Genomic DNA, 21878 nt, shown 5'->3' on the forward strand with positions numbered 1-21878 from the left:
TTTATATATTTATATAATCTCATATAGTTAATCAATATCGCACAAAGAGTGCTGTTTTTTCTACAAATGATTACAAACGTACAATTTTTTCGTTACAACAGTTCAAAAAACAAGAAGTTAATTAAGAGACTTATGTTATAGGCACCAAATAGCCTGTTTTTGTTCAATTTCGACAACAAAAATCATTCCAAACACAGCCATAGCACTGTTTTGCGTCTCTGAGCAACATGACGGTGTTTCGTTCCTGAATGAATCAACCGTTTAAATGATTTTTACTTTGTACAAAACTGTTTACAAATTTGTAATTGCAGGTTAAATGCATTCATGTTCTGCACTAATCAGTAGTGTGTAAATACATCTAAATGCCACTTCAGATGCATCTTCTGTGTTTCCTCTGCATTGCAAAGATTAATTTTATTGATACTGATTTCATTTGCTTGGTAACAACCCAAATGTCTTAATATTCTAATTCACTGATTAAATGTAAGAATTTGACTCAAAAGATAATGCACACTTTTAGAAAAAAAGGCTTTATAAAGGTAAAAATGCCAATAAAAGGTAAAAATCACTTTAAACTTATTGGAAAAGATTAATTTTTATCAGAGTGAACTGACCACCACACATAATATGAAGAATATAAAAACCTTTAGGAGTCAGCTGTCCATGGTAGTCCTTAAGATACCAGCACAATAACACACTCAGCAAATTATCGTTATCGATAAAATCCAAGAAAATATCAAGATATTATTTTTTGTCAATATCGCACACCCCAAATGCTAATTCATTTTTACATCAACAGTGTCATTGACATTATCAGTTTTTTCCCCACTTACATTTTAGCAGTAAGCCACTTGCAAATATTTTTCAGTGATTTTAACATAGGGATAGAAAAACATTGTAACATCCTCAAGTGTCTTATTGTTTTTATTAAATGGCAACATCAATATGCTAGCAGACATTTATGTTCAATAAATAATTCTATTTGTTAATGATCATAAACAATTCTCTTGCTAAGGAATATAGTTCATTAGCTCAACTGCTGGCTGTTTATTGTTGCCAAGCAACATAATGATGTAGATGAGTGTGAGTGTGAGTGCACATTAATATAGAATTCAATTGATGTGCAATCACAGGCAGAGGTGTAAAGAGTACCTAAAAACCATACTTGAGTAAAAGTACAGATACCTTACAGTGAAAATTACTCCACTACATGTTACAAGCCACCAATTCCAAAACAACTTGAGTAAAAGTCTTAGAGTATCTGATTTTAACAGTACTTAAGTATTTTACTTATACTAAATATAGGCTCAAAGAAGCACTAGTCAAAGAGACATGCCAGTGAAAAACTGTAACGTTGTGGAGAAGCTGCGGAAAACAGGCAGAGGCAAGGATCTATGTGCAGGTATTTCAATAAAACACCTCTGATTCACAAATACTTGCTAAGGAACTCGCATTCACATAAAGTAGCCTTGTTGACAAGTTTGGGTGAGTAAGGGCAAAACGCAGTACTTGCAGTGACCTGTAGCAGGCAGTATCAGGTCTTTTGTAGCAGAAATAAACTGCCAGCTAGGTCAATGCAAAATGTAATTTGTAACTGCAACACTCATTTCAAATGTAGTGGAGTAAAGAGTAAAAGTTGCTAATATCTTTGATACTCAGTACAACTACAAAGTACCCGAAAAGATACTCAAGTACAGTAACTAAGTACATTTACTCCAATACTTTACACCTCTGATCACAGGTGTGTTATATCGTTGTTCATCCAATCATACTGTATACATTTGTTTAATAAAGTGAAATGCTAATGTATATTTGCTCTCATGATAAGGCTTTTAATTTATTGTGACATCATGAGAGTAATTTTTGCAATCATGATTATTTATTAATATATAAAAAAAATTATGTGAATCACTTTTTGCTACATTTCAGTTTTGTAACCTACTGATAAAGATTTTGCTTTATACTGAGTTGTGCTACTATTTGCATATGTTTAGTGGCACTTGAACATTAGTACTGGGGAACACAAACAGAATTCCATCCTACAGCTGCTGCAAAAGCTGGATCTTTTTGCCAGACGTTCAGAGGCCAGAGCATTTGGCAGCTCAGTCGGTTTCTGTTACTGAAACGTTATTGAAGATGATTAACTGCTTGATCTGAAAATGTACTGTTTTGCAAAGCTCTCATGCTCACAAGTCTGGCTTCATTCACATAAAATAAAAGCCAATAACTATATATTTTTTACAAATCAGCCAAGGACACAGGCATTTTTTCCCCCTTTACACATAGTTTTTGTTATAGTAAAGATGTGCTCACAATTCAGCCGTATACACACTGTCAGACATTGGACCCTCAAGCCATTATGAGCCAATTAAATTAGGGTTAAACTGCAGATATAGAGCAATTTTACTCTGCGTACAGGTTGCATGAAAGCATGTAATATATTGTGTTGCTTGCCTTTTTAATGCTGTGCAAATTTGACATGTGTTGTTTACAAAGAAATCACAATCGTGGAAAACAACGTATCATGCTTTTAATTGTTATATTGATTTGTGAGCACAGTGGACCAAATGCACACACATTTGTTGAAACGTGCTTTATTTTAGAATTGCATGATCACTTGTGACCCTTGTTTACTAACTGGTTAGAATTTGCATACTCTACGTGCTGAAATAAAATCTAGAACGATATTTCCACATATAAATAGATAAATAAATAAAAATATGAGAGAAGAAAAAATGGCCAAAATAACATGACTGTCTGTCTCTATTGGATGCTGTTTCACCCCCAAGAAGAAATGCTAGTACATGATGTATCCACTTGGCCTCATCTCATGGTTCACGGGGGGGCCCCCAAAATTTCCGGTAAGCCACTGAGTTTACATTGTGAGCACATTAGTCAACTGTTGTTTAGATAAGGGCCAAGTTTCAATTGAGACACTTTATGATCCTCATGAGGAATTTTTCACATAAGCATCCAGGGTATTTTACAAAAATTCCCCCCTCTCTCTCAATCTGTTTTTTGAAAAAGAAACGAGAAGCGGAGTTACAAAGCTCCCTGCTGAGGAGGTGGACTCAGCCCCCAGGCTGATCATATGGCCGGCGGCCTGATTCGTGCAGCTCTTGACAGATATAAGCAGCCCAAATTTCCCCCTGTTTTGCAGTCTGCCGCTCCATGTGTTGCTTATATTTATAGCCTTGGCTGTAGCGTCCATGCACATAATAGTTTTAGCATTGCTGCCACATTTTCAATAGCAAGCACTTCAGAGTGGTAGCAAAGGATTTTGGGGTTTAAATATTAGTATGTTCTTGAAGGACAGAACTAAAATGAGGCTTTTAGTGGTGGTTTTCAATCTGTTTTCTAAGGATAGAGAGGGAGCTGAAAAGTAGGGGTTTTTGATCTTTTGTAAGACATTTTTTAATGGTAATGATTTGTGTGCTTTGACGCTGCTGATGTCATGGAGGAATTTTGCAATGATAAACTTTAGTCTTACTTGAGCCATTTATCTGAATTTGAGAAAAAAAGTACATAGTCAGATATTAATTCTTTTAAAGGAGTTGTGCAAACAAATATGCTCATCTGCTCATCCTTATGTTGTATTATTATTATTATTATTTTTAATCTCTGTAACAGATGTTAGGCAGAATATCCAAGCTGCTCTTTTCCTTACCTGTCAGTAGATTTTTACTGTCAGTCTCCAAAAAGCACTATGAAATATAAAACCTGTGCACCATTCTTTTAAGTACTAAAGCTATGCGATAGCTCTCAAACCATACAGTATTTTTTGTCGCCTCTATTTAAACTTGCTGCATTGCAATTGGTCACATGATATGTGAGAAACAATCGCATTTGACGTCATTGATGTCAAACCTGCAGATAAAATTTGAAATCTTACAATGAAGACAAATTTTATAGGAAATGTTGTAAGTGAATAGCCACTTTTAGCTATCGTATTTCTCCAGGAGACTAGGAATGTAGCACACAAGTTGCATGCAAAACAGCCATGTAAATATTCTGCCTAACAAACTTGAGCAAGACTACAAACAGCGAAAATGCTGTTTCTATCACCTGAGGATAAAAAAAAAAAATCTTATATCAGTATCATTTACAGTAAAAACAATTCATGTTACTTACAACAAGAAACATTTACTTTAAAAACAAAACAAAATGATAAATTTTTAATAAATTTTTAGAGAAATCTAATTGACACTGGAGTAAGAAAAAAAATTATTCGGATGGAACACTCTTTTGTTTTAGGTTTTATTATGAAAACCTCATTCAGTTTTGCTTGAATTCTCTAAAAGCAAGATTTGATATCTTATGTCCTTTTGCAAAAAAGAAAAAAAAAGCTACAAGATACATTTACATTACAATATTTTTTCAAGTGTTTTTTCTTCTTTTGTTGGCGGGGGTTTTTTTTTTTTTTTTTTGCAGTGTAAAATGTTTTTTATTCATTTAAAAAAAAAATCAGATCAGTTTGTAAATTATCTCACAATTATTATATTGTTTATCCAGGTAATGGATATCGAAAAGCTCTCCATCTTTATCCATCTACAAATACCCCAGTGGATCTGGCACAGCGCAGGATTTATCAGCCATCTGTAGAGTGTAGCCCTGGGTTACACATGAAACAATGGCATTCTTTCAGTTAACACCAGAGACCCTAGGACCCAGCGAGTCTCTTCTCTCCTCATCAGGCTCCCTTAGTTCCAGAGCTCAGCCAGTGGTCTCAGACCAGAGTGCAAAGAGAGAGAGAGAGAGAGAGAGAGGGAGGGAGAGAAAAAAGCCAAGTGAATGTTAAAGCCCACTGTGGTCACTGCTAAAATACTGAATCCGAGAGAAATGGAGGGATTAACCAGTCGGATTTAAAAATCTGGAGCTCATGCGGAGGCAGCCAATCAGGGGACAATCTGGATTAAAAGGTTTGTGTGTGATTGATCACTCTTGCTGTAATCTATCAGGGCTTTCTGTTTTGTCAGGAGTCAGCAGGCGTGCAAGAGTGTTCGCGAGCATATAGACGCCACTGGGGGCCCCTGGCTGCTGAGTCTAGTTACGTGTGGGACATGTGCTACTTACGCCGGATGAAATATTGTGACAGCAGAGACAGGAAATGGCACGCTCCTGTCACTGAGGAATGTAAGTCATTGCAGCTGTAAACAGTGCTAGAAGAGGTCTAGACCGTCCCTCGCTGAGCATGCCTCGGGGGTCGTTCCCTCACTGTCCTAGCAGACCGGTTGATGTTTTTCTTGGTGCCGATGAAGTAACATCTCACCCTCAGGGAGTTGGGCATGCTGTTCTGGTTGCTATTGTTTGTATTTGATGTTCTGGAGTTCAGCACCCAGGGTTCCACGCAAGGAACTTTGCTCCGAGACTTGTCAACAAATGCAGTGTTAAATAAACCAGCCACAGAGTGAAGTTTGAATGTGCTCGCTGGGTGGAAAACAAGTCAGCCCAGGGAAGAAGTGAGCCACATCGCTCCAAACGATTCCACCCGCTTAAACCAAGGAGACAGAGAGACTACTGGGAAACTATGCAATGAGCGCTTTTGTGTGGTGTGATCTTCCTATAAACACAAAAAGTGTTCCCATTCCTGTCTGCAGGGATAAATAGGCATATATTACATTTTTACTGTTGGTTCATTTCTAATTTCTGTTTTATTCCCTTGCTGAGCTGGGAAAACAAAGCTTTCTCATTGTAATTCTCCAGTTCAGCTGTCTTTTCTCTGCACGCTTGGACACAACAGCTGAAAGTCCTGTCCTAGATGCATGCTCCATGTCAGCTGTTTGCTTTGCAACAGTAATCCTACAGAGTGTCTGTTCATTTGCATTCATGAGCATTAAGTTCTTCTCATCCACAGGCTGCTGTTAAAACGAGCCGCATGAATGTGTTGGTACACAGCACATCCTGTGGATTTATTGTCATTAGAGCTGGACTCTGGTAACTCCGGCCATTCTGCTGAGCTCTGAGCTTTCTGTGGTTGTCTGTCTGCAAGTCTCTTTACCACAGTGCTATAGCAAGTTCTTTCTGGGAATCTGAGATGCTGAGCTTGTGTTTTCCACAAGAGTTTCCATTTTCGTCCTAAAAAATACTGAAATACCTTGATGGCAATGTCCTATTTGGAAAAAGCTTGTGGCGTGGAGGTTTTGCTGGAAAAAATGAGCTCTAGGATTTATAACCTACTTCAGTCTAGTCACTAGATGTTTCTATAAATACGTAGAGTGAAATGAAGACCGTTTCGGGCTGTTTTGTGCAAACTGGTGTGTCGTGCCAGGCTGTAAGTTTTCCCTGACCCTCTGTTTCCATGGCCCCCTCATGTGGCAGCTCTTCATTGCCTATAGCACGAGCAATCTCCGCCTATGAAAACACGGCGCGTGATTGGCTGATCCTGCAGATGCACAGGAAGTTCAGGGTTTCTAATAACCACCCAGAGACACAGTTACCATAGAGACAAAGATAAGCCCCCTTACTAAAAAAAAGGGAAAAAACCTGCATGTCATCACAGCAGCCTGCAGAAGGCGTCTGCTCTCTCTCTCTCTCTCTCTCTCTCTCTCTCTCTCTCACTTTCTCTCTCTCTCTCACTTGCCAGTTCTCCTATTAGCATCTGCTCAAACAGTACAGCCCCTGCCTTATGAAGGTTGCCTCAGGTTTTCTCTCACCGCTCTTCAAATGCACTCTGCACTTAATGTGAGTTCTGCTTTGCTTTTTACAAACTTTCCTCAAATCCTTTATATGTCGTTACCGCGCTCGTGCACTCACTCGTGTAACCTTCTGGTGAGCGCATGAGAACTGGAGGCTTTTAACAAATCTAAAGCATTGACCCGTGCCTAGAGGGCATGTTTGTGCTTTGTGTGCAGTGCACCCTTTCCTCTGGTTTGCACAGACTGTAACATTGTCCGTCCGTCTGGCCAGAGCTATTTGTGGGATCTGATGTAATGGCAGGCTGTGTGTAATGTTGATAATACCGGCTGCACGTTAATTGATTTCAGGAGTATTGTTGAGGCTGTTAAAATGCTGCCTCTCTGACCAAGAGCATTTGAAGGACTTGAGGCTACAGCCCACACTTTTAAGTCTGGTTCCTTTCAAACTGTTTTCTGATTTCTTCTGGTTTTAGCAAGCCTCTTCTGCAAGTTTTCCTCAACAGTTGGAGGGGAGGCTGTGGGGGCTGGGGTTGAGGAGCTGTTTAGTGTGACGTGCCGAAGGGAGGCAGAGCCGCCAGTGAAAGGGCTTCCTGTTGACGGGAGTCTTGTGATATCTGAGGAAAGGGCCTGTTGGCAGGAAATGTGTCAGCCGCTTGTTTTCTTTAAAGTAAGAGGATGTGTCCTGGATCGCTTGTTTCGTCTTCGGCGGGAGGTTTGGAGAGGGGAGGGAAATCGCTTTGCTCTCAACTTTTGTGAAATTCAATATATGTTGCCTTGACAATTTCGCCTCAGTTGGTGTGTGCCGCTGTTGTCATCACGGCATGAGAGCAAAGCCTCTTGTAAGATCCAATATCCTCGAGCAAAACTGTATGCCCCATCATACACCCTTTCAAATTCAAATGTCATACAAATTCCTGCCCGGAAAGTGACTAATATAGTTCTGATTTGGTTGTCGGTGCGTTCTGAGCCGGTCTTAGAGGAGGGTTTAACCGTGTCCGTTTACACTCACAGCATGGCAGGCTCTCCTTCGAGACCCCATCTCTCATTTGGCACATTTGCATTTCAGGAGATTAAGCATCAGAAGTTTCCCAGTATGGTGGGTGGCTGTTGGCCCGGGGCGTGCAGAGAGCCAACATTATTTAAGCACACTGGGCCATGGGACGAGACTAGAGCGTCGTCCGTCCGTCACAGTTGAGAGGTGAAGCTGGCTGCCGAGGAGGTCAAGGCACTTTTTATTTTGAGGCAGTGGAGTGTGGGGCTCCTCAGCGGTGCACCTCGTCTTCTTTGTCTGTCTGAGATCTTGTAACAACAGCCAGTGGGTTGTCAACGGCCCGAGTTTTGCGCCGCCCCTTATGAACATTAAACAGCATGGCAAATCGGAGACGAGTGCTTGACGAGGCAGAGAAATATGTCAAAACATCAGAGGAGTAGACAGGCAAAAAAACAGCTGATGGGAAAGAATGGGAAATATGCATGATGGTTCAGATTCAGAGTTTCGCTCAACGCTCTACTGTCGCTCGTCTTCTAGAGCGTAAAGTGAATACGGAAGAGGATAAATTCAAATAGTCCTATTAAATGTTTTCGCTTGCGATTTGCAGCTGAATTCTCCAGGGCTGTTTCCTTGTGATGTGTAGCTCAGCAAACCGTTGGAGTCTGTGATAAAGGTCTCCAGTCAAAACGCATCTCCTCATCGAGTGTTCTGCCGCGTGTGACTGAAAGCGCCACGTCCTCAATCAAAAAGAGGCCATACATCTTCACCCCTCTATGCTATCTCCCCTCTATCACTCTCCCCCCCTGGTGACCTTCAAGCTTTTTATTTTATCTCTATCCTAGTGATTAAGTGTCTGGAATGCATGTGATGATGGTGGCAGCCTAATGAATGATAGACCCTTGGCAGCAGTACCTCTGGGAAGCACGTTTACCGCTTGCTGAGTGCTGGCTAAAAATGAGTGAGCTACAAAGACATGTTTTGAATCTCATACTTGTCTCGTTTTAATCTAAAATGAACTTCATCCCCTTCTAGACTACTTTTTCTCTTTTTTGATTCCTTTTTGCACGGTCTCTCCTTATTTTTGGTGCCTCTCTGGTTGCACAGGAGGAAAAAAATAACTGTAAATTTGATGTAAACACTTGGGTTTCCAGCAGAGAAAAATAAGAAATGTAGCTGCTGCAGAAATGGCTGGCCACTTAGGTCCAGTGTGAGTGCATGACCAATGCACTGGAATTATGTCCCCAGTCGACCGCTGCCGATAAAATAATAACAGACTCTAGAAAGGTATTGACACTCAAGTTCACACCTGGGTCAAAAGGCCTTGTGCTACAGGCAGAATGGAGGATTGAGTCCCAAAATGCTCACTGACTTTAGCAGCTTTTTACAGTGGCTTACAGAGCATAATTGTCAGAGCTTTATGGAACTTTCAGATCCTTTTGTGTTTGTGAACACTTCACACTTTTTATAGCTTATAATTAATGTTAGAGGTTTGTTCGAATAGAACTAAGTATTAACCTTTAACGTGTAACTCATTCCACAGTGTTTGTGCTATAGACATGAATCAAAGTGTGTGGCTTTTTAAGGAGAGATTAAGAAAAAAATCAGGTATTTTTCCTCTGCTTTGAAGCTGTGGTGGCTTTGTGTGTGTGGTGTGATGATAGTAGAGACGGGTCGTGGTTCTGGGCCTAGTGGATCAGTGTTGTTAAGAGGGCTTGCATTGTTCAGACTGATCCTATTGTCCTCTGTTCTGCATCAAGGGCATTGAGAACTCTGTCTATACAGCCAGTGGACACGGTCTATTCCCGCTTACAGCAAGAGACGGTTGCCCAAGGACATAGGGACACATGCATTCTCAAACACAGATACGCATACAGGTCATGTAGGAGTCAGCTTTCAGATATAATGTCAAATTTACCTGGTTGGAACAGTCGGCAGCGTTTTATGTATTTGGAGTAAGTGGTTTTCGGATCTAGTTGTCGGTTTATTAACAGTACCGCACTTCCGCCGTGAGCTTCATACAAACCTGCTGAGTTTTCTGCTCATTTCAAACAACTCCCAGTGGAGCTGATGCCCTAATTGTTTGAGAAACCTGACAAGTGCGAGCCATCTCAGAGTTCAGCTTGAACACATCCTCGCAGGCCGGATCTCATTCAGAAAACTCGGGAGAATCAAGTCATTTCCATCTCCTCTCCCGATCTATCATCAGTGTCATATTTCATTGATATTGCTTTCATTTTTGTTCTGTCAGGGAGGGCACAGCCCTGCTGTCGAGCATATAAACAACTGTATTTTACAGGGCTCTTGTGCAGCGGGGTGGCTCTCAGCTTCATTTTCAGCGCACTATGGTTTGTATCATTCTCTCTATTCGTCACACACACACACACACACACACATCTTGTGCCCAATCACAAGCCCAAGGCAGAATGTGTCTTCAGTGAATGACTATCACCTCTCAGTGTCAAAACACATTCAAAACATTGTTGACATCCAGGCACTGACTCTGCATCGATTTACTACTCAAGCAAAAGTGTTTTATCACGCCGAAGGTTGAGGGTTTTTTGTCAACTTTATTTATTTAGAGAGTGTAAATTCTTTGCTGGTGGCTTCCTCAAAGCTGCGCTACATTTGCTGCTTTTAATGTGCAAATCACCTCTTTCTGTGCCGCCACCACTTCCCACAGATGCCGAGCAACAACCAGTCTGCCTCTGCTTTCACGCTTACACACTTTGCTCCCCCCGCCACTATAACACTTTTCTCTTTAGCTTTACTTAGCAGTGTGCCCCAGTCCACTTGACCTGTTTTCACTCAATAACTGTTCATTTAGCCTGGAAAAAGGGACCATACACACACACACACACACACACACACACACACACACACATCCTGTGCCCAATCACAAGCCCAAGGCAGAATGTGTCTTCAGTGAATGACTGTCACCTCTCATTGTCAAAACACATTCAAAACATTGTTGACATCCAGGCACTGACTCTGCATTGATTTACTTCTCAAGCGAAAGTGTTTTATCACACCGAGCATTGAGGGTTTTTTGTCATCTTGCTTTATTTATTTAGAGAGTGTAAATTCTTTGCTGGTGGCTTCCTCAAAGCTGCGCTACATTTGCTGCTTTTAATGTGCAAATCATCTCGTTCTCTGCCGCCATCACTTCCCATAGATGCTGAGCAACAGCCAGTCCGCCTCTGCTTTCATGCTTACGCACTCCGCTCCACTCTTTCCACCCCCCCGCTATAACACTTTTCTCTTTATCTTTACTTAGCAGTGTGCCCCCAGTCCACTTGACCTGTTTTCACTCAATAACTGTTAATTTAGCCTGAAAAAGGGGACCGTTTCTAAAGCGGCATCCCGGCTCCTCAGGCTTTATGAACGAGCTCATCAAATGAAGAGGGGTTGTAGGAGTGTTAGTGACTTGTGGAAAGCCCTGAGCCTGGCCTGAGCCCTCATTAATGACTTTAGAGAAGCGGCCAGCACTGATGAGCATAACCCCTCGAATTACTCTGCTTTCGTGCAAGCCAATGCATTGTAGTGCTTGTTTGAGTTTAATGAAATGCCACATGAGGATCGGTTCTTGATTGGGAGAGGGCTTGGAGTGCTCTGGGAGCCATTCCCGGTTAACAAGTGTGAATTTCAGTTTGGTGGATTACGCAAGAGTGGCTTATTTTCTCAAACGTCTGATTTTTTTGACGTGGTAGTAACACAGGCTGGCGGGTCGGTGCGGAGTCTGACAGTTTTGTTAAAGGCACTAGGGTAGGGGTCTGTTGAATGACACATCGCACTGAGACGTTTCCGCTAGGGGTGACGCACCAGACCACACCAGTGGAGGGACAGTGCGGCGTGGGGGAAGAAACGTTGCACATTTGACAGCTCTTCTATTTTGCACTTCTAGTTTTTCTTTCTCCATCACCCCCACCCTCGTCCTCCTCTTCCTCTCTTTTAGAATGTCTGTGCATCAGCACCTTCCCTAAGGTGGACGATCTAATCAGGACGGTATCATTTCTCTCTCCTGCGGCAAGCTTTGCCTCAGCAGCACCTGTCAAACGCTTTCTGTCAGAGGGCAGAGTGACTTTGAAACCCTGCTAATGACCCTAGACAGCATTTCTCTCACGATCACTTCTGCAGATCGTGAAGAAATGTGCTTCATCTTGCATACAGATGATTTGTCCGCTGGAAGTTGTGGTTTCTCTTTGTAAATGTGGGAATTGAATGCTTCGAAGAGCATTTAAAATTAGCACTATTGTAACCGTCTTTTTCAATGAGATGATAAATGAGCAAAGGAAAATGTTTTTAAAAAATCTTACAGAAGTTCTTTATAATAATAAGAGACCTAGTTTAGCAGTGAAGTTTTCGTCTAGCACAAAAGTGGAGCAGGTTCATGTCCAGTAACCTAATATTTGACTTACTTTTTTTTTGTTTATTTAGGAATTTATTTAGCAAAAAATAAAAAAGTATTTTTGGAGAAACTGTGAAAAAAGTAAAAATTATTTAATTAAAATTAATTTTATATATATATTTTTTTGCATTCAATAGGTATTATGGCAAACTCACTATACACACACACACACACACACACACACACATATATATATATATATATATATATATATATATATATATATATTAGATCATTTTTAGTTTCAAAAATAATTTTCTTTTCATGACTTTGGTAGCAACTTGCTTGTTTCGTTAGTGAGTTTGCCACAATATTATAAAATGATTCAATACCCTTTTTCTCAAAAATCTGAGGGGCATGTGACGCAGTTGACTCTAAAATGATCATTGTCTTCCAAATCGCTGGATTCACATTCTCATGTTTTTGGTAGCAACACAAAAATGCCTCTTAAGTCGCTCTTGCATTTTAGTGTGCTTTTAGCGTGTTTGCCACCATCCCAGCTGGAGTGCAGTTTTCCCGTTCCCTGTGTTACCATGACATTATCAACAAGAACAAACTTTGGGCTTGTGACAGTCATCCTCCGCCAGTGTTTGCTAAAGATAAGTGAAAGAGCCACAGGTCTTCAGATGCCTCGACAACACACGCCAAAGGGAAAATAAAGAGAAGGACCTCTGGCCAGCCATTGTCTGTTTGGAATGTAGATTCGTTCCCCTCTCTGCAAACACTTTCCACGCCAGAGCACTACGTGAAAGCGCTCCCTTCTGCTATGTTTTGTTTTAACTTGATTATCAAAAGAAAACCACCCTATCACGGCCATCGGGCTGCATTGTCCTAGCTGTTTGTCATATTTTTCCAGGCCGAAACAAATTCAATTGGAAATCTAATTCTGTTTGTGAGGGGAGCTGATTAGCAGGGCAGCGTTTCACTGGGGACAGTTTATAGTGTGGTAATGGAATGACATGTATAAATTGTCATCTGATACAGAGATTAAGTGAACCGGAGCACAGTAAACATCGTCGTCACGTCTCCTTTCGGTTTATACACTTCACCTTGCTCTAGAAGTTTAAGTTTCTTGGTTTAGTGATTGTGTATAGAACAGGGGCAGAAATTAACTGAAATTTGCCCCCTAGAGTTGATTTCCAGGGGCATGTTTTACCTTAATTAGGGACATTTTTAGGATTACTGTATCTTTGTTATCTGTCAAATACTTAAATTTAACCAGTTACTTCAGTCAATCAGAATACTATAGACTGTTACCAATAAAATGTCATTAACAACAACAAAATCCATCTTTACACTGCAGAGGTGGAACAGAAGCTGCCTCTGACATGGCATTTATGTTTATTTTCACAGGCTGTTTAATGCTGCTCAGAGTTGCATGTATTTGCACAACGAATGCATAATGTAAATTAGGGCTGCACGATAAATCGCATGTGATATTTAATGCGCATCTTAAATATCACATGCGATTTATCGTGCAGCCCTAATGTAAATAGCCTACTGTACAGAAAGTATATAAATTATACAAATAAAAAAACATAACCCAAGTACAGGTTAGGCCTGTAATATTATGACAAAAATCATTATTGTTTATTATTGCTTTTGTTATTGTAATAATGATTAAGATTTTTGTGTTTGGGGAAATGGCGCATAATATTCTGACTACACTGACAAAATAAGCTAAGAACCATTAATGAGTTAGTTTATATTGTTTTACGCATTAGAAAATCAAGACTTGCATTGGTTATTTTAGAAGCATGAAAAAACTGCAAAATGAATCTTTTACATTGTATTTGCAGTTTGTGCGTGTGCTGAACAAAACTCTGATATTTTCAGGGGTGATTGGCCTTTGCATTCATAAATTCAACAGAAACTTGGTTATAATGCTCAGCGCTGCAAAGAAAAAAATGTGTAAAAAGAAATCTGATGTAGTGTGAGGAGATCTAAATGTAATGCCGCAATCAACACTTTTCATTTACTCTCATGTTTCACTTTAATCGCGACAACCATAATAGAACTATACAGGGGCATTTTTTGCCCCCTTATTTTAAATTTTGTTAATTTTGGTGGCATTTTTGTCCCAAACCCCTGTTAATTTCTGACCCTGGTATAGAACCAAGCGGTTGTACCTCAAGGTTACGCCAAGGCCGCAGAATGTTCTCCCAGGCATCGCGTGTGCTTCCCCAGCACTAATTCTGCAAGGACCCGGTGTCCTTATTCAGAACGATGGGATAGAGAGATATGCATTTTTGTTTTGTCCGTGGCTGCGTGATATTAACCTCAGCTCTAATTCCCTGTGTCAGCTGTGGGCAGGGATAGCGAGGTGTGATAACTTAATGCGCCAGCCCCGGATCCTGCTGACTCAAGCACAGCATGTGTTTTCCTGCGCCTTTCCTTGCTCAGGACAACGCTTCAGAAATCTAAACAAGATGTATGCGCTGCCTCTGTCCCATGCGCACTCCTAAATAGTTTGTCACTGCCGCTTTAAAATTGGATGTGAATTGTGCTCCTGGGAAGGTGGCTGAGATGAAAACTCATCTGGATGTAAACATATGGCAGGCAGTTAAGTGTGATAGGTGTGTTGGTGGTTAATTAGCAGAGGATAGCGACTGAGACTGTGTGTTTGCGTGTGTGTTATCATGGCCTCGGCCTCATGCCTTTTGTTTATCTGGCACACGGTCAGGCTGCAGCTGCGTCGGCCCGAGCCAATGTGTGTGTGCTCACATCTGCCTGCTCCTTTCCCGCTAATCAGAGCAGATTACACTCCGCAATTAGTCTCCCTACAGCTCATCACACCACGCCAAGACCAGAGCTCTCGTCACCTCAAAATCAGCCACACTTGGCAGCAAAAGGCGACTGCCGAACGTATAAGATCTCAAGCAAACTCTTAGCCTGCGGAGCAAGGAAAGAGAGAGATCTTAGGAAAGGTAACTCTCGTTCCACTGTCTTCTCTTGCCAGCGACATATTCTACATCTGTTATCCGTGCTTGGTTAGAAAATATTAAGCAAACAGTCTACTAATACTCTACTAACTGCTAGTTGACATGTATTTGCAAAGTTACTTGCTGTTAATAGAATGTCTAAAGTGGACTATCGAAATAAAGTGTTACCAAATATTATTATAATTTCAAAATAACAATTTTCTATTCTAATAGATTTTAAAATGTAATTTATTCCTGTGATGACAAAGCTGAATTTTCAGCAGCCTTTACACCAGTCTGATTTTTCAGAAATCATTCTAATATGCTGATTTGTTGCTCACGAAATGTTTCTTATTATCGTCAATGCTGAAAAAAGTTTGCTGCTTAATATATATATTTTTAAACCATAATACATTTTTCAGGATTCTTTGAGGAATAGAAAGTTCAAAGGACATAATTTATTTGAAATATAAATATTTTATTAACATTATAAATGTCTTTACTAATCTTTTGATCAATGATGGAGACACTCAACATTTAAAGGCTGAGATACACTCTAAATGATTGAGACGGGAAGAAATAAGGAATTTCAGATTTTCATTCATTCAAATGATTTCAGCTTATTAATAATTTAATCAATTGTTATTTTGTCCTTGATGTAGTTTCAGTAGTGGTGTTGTGCCACTGTCAGAATATTTTAATAAGTTGTTCCACATTGGCAGCATGCTGGGAAACTGGAGTACTGCCTCCAGCATTGCAGACATCACAGTAGGACTGTATTAAGGTAAATGTGTGCAATTATTGCTGTTTTTCAGTTAATTTTGCTGCCATACACTGGGCTATGTAAACTGAGTAAGTGTATCATAAACTTGTGTAATCTCGCTCGTTCTCTCTACATTCACGTTTTATGAAGGTTTTTAAACAGTTCTTTTCAGAAGAACATTTGGAGTAACCCATTTCTCAGTCTTTTTTGAAAAACAGATCTGTAAATGCAGAATGCAATGTTCAGTCTGAATAGATATATTCTAAAATGCACAGATAAGATTATTTTCCATGAGAACCTACGGATGAGGGACTTGAGTTGAGCGTTGAATTATCAGTATCATGGATTGTCTGTTCATGACACAGCAGCTGTTTTCTATAATTCCTGCATTCATGAAGAGTCTGTGTTTTACAAATGACAGCTGCGTTCATTTGTATTTTCACCTGGGTCAAATTTTAGTTTGCGCCACGGGCACAATTTCCATTTAATAATGCCACAATGCTAAAAAAAAATGGGGGAAAAACTGTTGACACAAGTATTTACAATTTAATGGTGTTCACCTTTGCACATGTTCTGTTTAATTGAGGAATAAATAATTTGCAACCATTTAACCTTAACTGCAAATCAAATGCAATGAATAATATTTTAATTATGCTGCGCCAGCACTGCCGGCGTGTGAGTATTTGTGCGTGCACGTTTATGCGTGTGCGATTTTGACTGCCTAAATTTAGTGCTGCAGAGAGCAGCTGTTTTACTCACCTCATTAAGGGCTGTATCCTTTACAGATGAACTGTGCAGCTCATGCTAAAATCAGCCATCAATGCACATGCAGCACACAAAAATATATATGCTTATACTTAAGGTGACCTCACATATCATTTTAAAAGACTACATGAACTCCAAAATGTACTTTCTTTCTCTATATATAACAGTTTGAGATCATTAAGATTAAAAATTATAATTTTATTCTAATTATACATGTGTGAAATATGCATGTGGGAAGTATGAATACAGTTTTTTACAACATCAGCCATGTTGCTGTTGCCAATGATGACTCCTCTCCTGTAGCCTTATGGGATAGTAAAGTGGATACTAGGACATTTTTCTCCTACTGTTTTTTGCGTACTGTAAAGTCAGAGGCATATTCAGATACAAGGACACCTTTTGGCAATATTAGCTTTAAAAATGACATTATTTCCCTCTTTCATTAGCCTTTTTAAAGTCTTTTCACAAATATTTTTGAGGACATTTTCATACATTTGCGCTTTACAAGCATTGTGAAAGACAAGCACATAAACAAAATGACCTCTTTCTCAAGGCTGCTTGACAATATAATAGATCTTGGTTCATATGAACCGTGAATGAATGTGGAGTGATCATGTTTTAAAGAAGAGCAGGTCAAATGAGCAGGAGAGCTTAAGAATCTCGCTCACATGCTCCCACTGACCCCGCTTTCACTGAGACGGCTTTGTTTAGCGCTGATATGGAACCTCTTCCTCTGGTTCTAACTGTACCATGAGCTTAATTCAGGAGTGCTGTCTGCCACAATGATGAATGATAGCTTATCTCCGTGACCACAGTTGACCTCTGGGACGTATTCAGCTGGAGTGTGAGGGTCAGTGTTTGTCGACATTGTGGGGGCCGGCGAATGACCCAATAAAGAAAATGGCTCAATGAAGATACTAAATATGTCTTAAAGTAAATGCAAAGAGGTTTTTGCGAGGACTTGGTTTAGGTTTACAGGATAGAAAATCTCATTAGCTCAGTTGGAAAGTGCTCAGCATGATTGAAAGGTGTAGGTATTTCTATTTATCATAATTATTTTACATTAACGCTTATGTTTTGTTTCTGTTTATGTCCCAGGAGGATGCTGGGTGATTAGAGGTGGATCCTGAGGTACAAGAGATGGTATTATCATCGGTACGTGAATGAATGTTTCTGATCCAGGCTTGGTGATTAAAGATAAAGACTGCTTTACAACCTCATCTAGCAGGATTTCTGCGGAAAGTCGGGAATCTCTCTCCTGGGTCATGGTGTGCCCCGTGTGTGAGGGATAGAGAGTTGTGTCCTACACTGAACTGTGATTTACTGACTTGATGGTCTCTCTCTCTCCCTCGAAGGACTTCAACATCACCTTGGTCTTCTCTCAGTCCAGTGCTCGCTCCGATAACATCAGTCTCCACTAAGGGAGGCTTATCACTGAGCCAGGCCTGTCCTTGTGTTTATGGCTGTGCTTTGAATCAGTGAGACCCCTCTAATATATATCTGCAGGGCTCGTAAAGGAACTGGTGTATAGCTTTTATTGACTCCTCTGGAAGACATTGGAGATGTAGATCAAAAGGTATGTGCTCTGAAATGCTTGCGGTCGGGGACGAATATACTTTCATTTAAGAACGAGCGGTTTGCATGCTGTCTTCCCCTTTGAGTAGTAAATGTAGAAAAAGGACGCTGTGTCTGTGCGGTTGCTGTTTGTTTTAGAGTCAATTGCTTTGCTCCGAAACCTAGTGAGGCAGCATATTAAGGCGAAGTTTGTTCCAAAAACGTAGTGCTTCCTAAATTAACTTGTTTTAGCCAAGTTCTAAGGCTGCAGTGCATGTAACGTTCACAGAGGATGCAATCCCAGAATGCATTGCAACAAGTTCAGTGGAGAAAATAATCATAAATAGAAAAAAATAATAATGAACTTACATTTTATTCAGTACTGAAAAGTATCTGTACAAATATTTAAAAATAGATTTTTTTACACTATTTTTATGTACACTTATGCTTATAAGGCCATGTCTCAAATGGCACATTTGATCTGTACTTGCAGTCTTTACTTATTTCTATTTACATAACATTTACAAAAAAAATTTTGTTTTTCAAATTAATATATTAATATTTTTTATTTATACATTTATATTTATATTTGAAATGTTTTGCTCCTTTTTGCTTTTTATTTATAAAACAGTTGAGTGTAGACAGAAAAGTAGGAATGCAAGAGGAGGAGTGAGTTCGGAACCAGTGTTATTTTGTAATATATAGTTTTTAATTTATTTTTAATTAGCTTTTGATTTTTATATTTTATATTTTCATTTAAATTTTAGTTTATTATTTAGTCATTTTATTGTGTGTTTTGTCACTTTTTTTGTTTTTGTAAAAAATATTTAAATTTTAATTTATTTAATTTATGTTTTTCAGTTAGTAAGTTTAGTAGTTGGGCTTAAATTTATTTCAGTTATTTGCCAAGGCATTCTAATTTTCATCTAGTTTAGGTTTTTCATCTAATATTTATTTTTGTTAATTAAAATAAAGCTTATTTGAATAGTTTTAGTTAATGATAACACTAATCTGGACATGACCCAGGCCATTTGCATTAGTTTGCCAAACCCCATTGAAATTGAAACCCTACTGAGTCTTCCATGAGTTTTTTTTTTTTTTGGTTGACGCCTTTGTAGACCATTCCAAATGAGTCACACGTTTTTAGGATGCTGGCTTAAAAGGCAGTATGCATTGAGGCAGCTCATTAGGGTTTGGAAGAGTACGTATGTCTCTGTTTATGGCATACTGTATGGCCGCTGCTCTTATTCTCTCTCTCTCTCTCGGTCGGTAATAAATGCTCCCGCTGCAGGCTCCCAGAGGTAGTCAGACTGGAACAATTATAATCTTCCCAGTGCACCCGAGACCGCGGCCCCACCTGCATGTAACACCATTAATTGCATTGTTACGTGTTATTGTACCGAATGGCACTGCCGTCTTGAGTGCTGTTTACTAATGAAACGCATTGCGCAGTGAGACAGTTTGTGCCTGTTTATCGTGGCTATTAAACCTAAAGCAGCCATACTCTGATCCCTCCCTCCTTTTGGGATTGAAGAAGAAGAAAGAAAGAAAAACTACAACTGAAGAGTTCCCGTGAGGCGCACCTTCATTAGGAGCCTGTTAGAGCGGCCTGAGTGAACAGGAAGAAGTTTCCTTTCCCCTGCCTGCACATACCCTCAGAAAATGAAGTTCTTCAGTGGTTCATTGCTGCACCTTAACTTTAGCAAAGAACCCTTTTCTTGTTTGGAACCAGATTTTTGCTGTACTGTAAGATTGTCGTGGTACTACAGTTTCAGTCGTCAATACTGGTGAAATTTTATGATTTTCAGTACCACAGTGGAAACAAATATTCTGTTCAATTTAATTCACATTATATCTGTAGCGCAGAAGCTTTACAGATTGTTTTCTTGTTTCTAATTGTTTCTGCAATTGAGAGTAATCTGTTATTGAAGGTGACTGTGTAAAAGGTGAGGTGACAAAAGTAATATCCATATGACAGAAATGAAAAAGCAATGAGCACATGTTGTGAATATGCTATTGAGCAAACTTTTTATTTAAAATGTTAATATTATTTTAAATATTAACATTACATTTCAAATATTAAGTAATCAAATTTATGTAACTATTTAAATGTAACTACTTTATTTATTATTTATTTATTTACTTTATTATGCATAGTCTTCACTGCATGATCGCTAGATATAATACAATATTGATTTGATATGACAGATAAGCAAGCTGTACATTTTATTACATTTTTCTTTAGGCCATACTTTGTATTCATGTGTGATTTTTTAAATATTTTTTTTCAACCCAAGATGTAATTATTTTTTATTTAATTGCATTTTAATCAGGTAACTGACTGTCTGTACATCAATATTCTGACAATACTTTTTGATCAAATAATGCATTTTAATGTTGCAAGTTTTGGTCACTTGGTACCAGAACTTTTGATATCCCTGTAAAATGTGCTTGTTTGTGAATATAAATTCTTGATGCTACATTTTAAATTGTTTTTCATATAAGTATTTTGGATTCTGGAGTCTATATAGCACCAGTACATAGATAGCTTTCTTAAAAAAAAAAAAAAGAATACTAAGTTCGTTTAGGAGCTTAAAACATTCTTCAGGGGCATCGGGGTGGTGAAACCCTTTTTGTTTCTAAACTTTTTTTAGTTTTTGTAGGTCTGTCTAAACTTTGTATCCGATTGTGGCCTGCTGATCAGCTGAATTGAGTGGTTTGGGTGAGCAGTGTCTTAATTTTCATTAAGTGCCCTCTCCCCTTGAGGCCCTGCATCCTTGGACTCAGCTGCTAACTGGGTTTCCCTTGTCACAGATACACAGGCAAATTCAATTTCCTGTCTCCCGGGTGTTCTCCACAAGTCCTGAGTTCACGCTCGCAACAACAGGGACTTACTCCATCATACTGCAGCCCCAGGTTGAGCGTGGTGACTAGGATACAGTTACCCATCATCCTCCCAAGTTTCCTGTTGAGATATGCCTGTACATGTGTTTGAGAGTTGTGTGGACGTTTTTCTCTGCTCGCGTCTCTGTCATTGGGATTAGATTAGCCTGTTCTCTCATGCCTGGATGCTTTGCTGTATTAGCCGAGCCCCAGCAGGGCAGTGGCATTCATGGGGAGATGGCCAGTTTCTACAATAGAGATAAAGCTGCTGGATTTCAAATCACACTATGCTCACTGACCTTCTGTGAAATGTTAAACCTCAGCCCAGCTCGACCGCCGCGCAAGCATCACGGCGAAGATATAAACCTATGGGAGGAGAATTCTGAGGGAATTTGAATGTCAAGGTGTGTGTCTATGGTTTAAAAGCTCCATGGTAGCCGGGTCCATTTGATTTGCGGTGTGATAAAACCGGGCTTTGCGGTGTAGCGGGTCATATGCATCAACGCAGCAGCTCTGTCAGATTCGCTATCGTCGAATGCGGTTAATCTCTGCTGGGTTGGGAGCGGCAGCCATTCTGATTGTATCACCGTATGTCCCCTCCGGCCCCATGCAGGCCTGTCCTGGGTGGTGGTTGCTTAATGGTTGAAGAACATAACTGCTATCAGAAAGGTCCCTGGTTTAATTCAAAGTAGAAGCTGAAATCATAATCCTGCTATGTTACAGTTTGGTCATTGCCCTGCATGGGTTTTCCAGTTGCTGATGTTGTTGGTGCTGATATATATGTGTGTGTGTGTGTGTGTGTGTATATACACACACACGCAGTATATATATATATATATATATATATATATGTATGTATATGTAAATCTAAAATTTTACATATTTTATTATGCATTTTATAAAAATATTACATAAATTTACATTCATTTAAAAATTTATAAATTTATTAAAACATTAATTT

At 39.5% G+C, this 21878-nt stretch overlaps 1 protein-coding gene across 3 annotated transcripts in view; it reads left to right on the forward strand.

Annotated features, from left to right (window-relative positions):
• The first annotated feature begins 4743 nt into the window (after window positions 1–4743).
• The window catches only part of LOC107588274 (forkhead box protein N3-like), an 88564-nt gene continuing 71429 nt past the window's right edge, over window positions 4744–21878 (forward strand). The window contains exons 1-2 of one of the 3 annotated variants that reach the window (XM_016276307.1): window positions 4744–4919; window positions 17579–17635. The gene's annotated coding sequence lies outside the window, so the exon portion shown is untranslated. Of the gene's footprint in view, window positions 4920–17578; window positions 17636–17684; window positions 18057–21878 lie in introns of those variants that run through there. The other 2 variants (XM_016276305.1, XM_016276308.1) reach the window with 2 other exon arrangements.

This window comes from Sinocyclocheilus grahami, unplaced genomic scaffold (genome assembly GCF_001515645.1).
Source record: "Sinocyclocheilus grahami isolate Dianchi unplaced genomic scaffold, SAMN03320097.WGS_v1.1 scaffold101.1, whole genome shotgun sequence".
Taxonomy (NCBI): domain Eukaryota; kingdom Metazoa; phylum Chordata; class Actinopteri; order Cypriniformes; family Cyprinidae; genus Sinocyclocheilus; species Sinocyclocheilus grahami.